The following is a 1752-nucleotide window of genomic DNA, read 5'->3' as shown; positions in this document are numbered from 1 at the left end:
ATAATATTCAAAGCCTTAAAACATTTCATAAATTATGGAAAGTACCTGTAAAATATGAAAAATATGTACTCTATCTTATGTAGAAGCAAATATACAAAAATTACAATAGGTATCCAATATCCCAAAATGTTTTGCAGTTGTATTGACAAATATAATATTTTTTTATTGCACTAAGGAGTTTTGAAGACCTAAGTATAAGTTTGTTTTTGTCAACTGTCAGTGCAATATTGAAGAAAGTCACAAACAGATTTACCAACTTACATCAGAATATTGATTATCTCTGGAGCAATAACAATATCTAAGAACGATCAGGGGGATGGATTTCAAAAGAAATGCTTTTCAATTCATAAAAACTCCAGTTGTCATATCCTTCTTCAAAATAAGGTTAATTGATTCTAGTTTTTTAAAATTAACATTTATTTCTATGAGAGAAGCACAGTTCTGGAGAATATGCATATTTATAAGATTCTTACAGCAGTCAAGAATACAGTTAAGACACACTGAAAACTGGAGGCATACCTGGGAAACATATAACATATTATATAATAGACATTCACGCTGAAAAACATTCCTTCCAATTAAAATATTCGGGCAATCTTTGGATTGTCAAATCATTTATAAGTGGTTTTTCACTTTTATTTGTAAGTCACAGTATAAATTCTGCTTAACATTGATATTTCATGAATAATTTAAATTTTTGTCAATACAGTTATTCAGAGTTCATTCTGAAAAAATATTGTAATGAACTCATATATTTATATTTAAGTTCTTAAAAGTTGGCATTTAACTTTAAATTAGAATTAATTATTAGACTATAGTCAATAATATGTGTTTTCTATGGAAAAATTTCATAATGCAAAAAAAAATAAGAATTTTAAGACTGGATGGTTGTCATCAAGTCTGTGGATTTCCCTAACTGTCCAAATTATGTAAATTTGGGGGGGCGTAAGGTCCAGAACGTTCTTTCCTGCAATTTACTCTTGGCTCTGTGACACTAAAATATCTTAATAAATATTGATCTAGGCTCATGTCCAAATTTAACATTACTAAAATAGGTCCCATGGAATACTAGTCTGCAGATGTAGTGCCATTTTGGCCATCTGCACAATGAAAGACTCTTGTCAAATAAATTTGACATAGTAGACATACTGTACTTTCATCTTGAAGATTTACTTTGTAGCAATTTACAAACTTGTTTTTCATCCTTTTTTTCCTTGAGTCTCTCTGGAGACCTGTTTCAAAATACAAATCTGGCTACAAAGGTCAGTAGGGAAGCTTTAGAAGTGTCTGTGTAAAGGTACTTGGGATCAGATCTAGAATGCTTCACAAGATAGTTTCCATTTAATTACACAGGCAATAGGGTCCCATTTAAGGGGAAAGGAGTGATTGAAAGTGATGCTTTAAGATGAATCCAGCATCAGCTTGTAGAACAAACCCCTAGGGAAGAGACCTGCTCTAGGAAAAGCCCAGGAGGTTACTGTAACAATTGACACCTTTGCTTTATTACTTTGATCACATGCGGACTTGAATATAAATATTTGAAATGATATCTGCTGGTTGGTGATGTTTTATGTGGGTCAGTCTATTTGGAGCCATGAATTCTATTCTTCCAAAGTTCTGCTGCATTCCACTGACGCACAAAGGGCTTCTCTGCTCTGCCTTAGTCGCAATTTATCCCACGCTGTGAATAAAATACCTGTATCTCAATTTCATTTCTAGACCCCAGTTTCCCAATTTCGAGATCATTTTCTC

Source organism: Crocuta crocuta, unplaced genomic scaffold (assembly GCF_008692635.1).
Source record: "Crocuta crocuta isolate KB4526 unplaced genomic scaffold, BGI_CrCroc_1.0 scaffold57, whole genome shotgun sequence".
Lineage (NCBI taxonomy): Eukaryota > Metazoa > Chordata > Mammalia > Carnivora > Hyaenidae > Crocuta > Crocuta crocuta.
The sequence above is the reverse complement of the archived record's forward strand: the minus strand, read 5'-3'. Positions refer to the sequence as shown.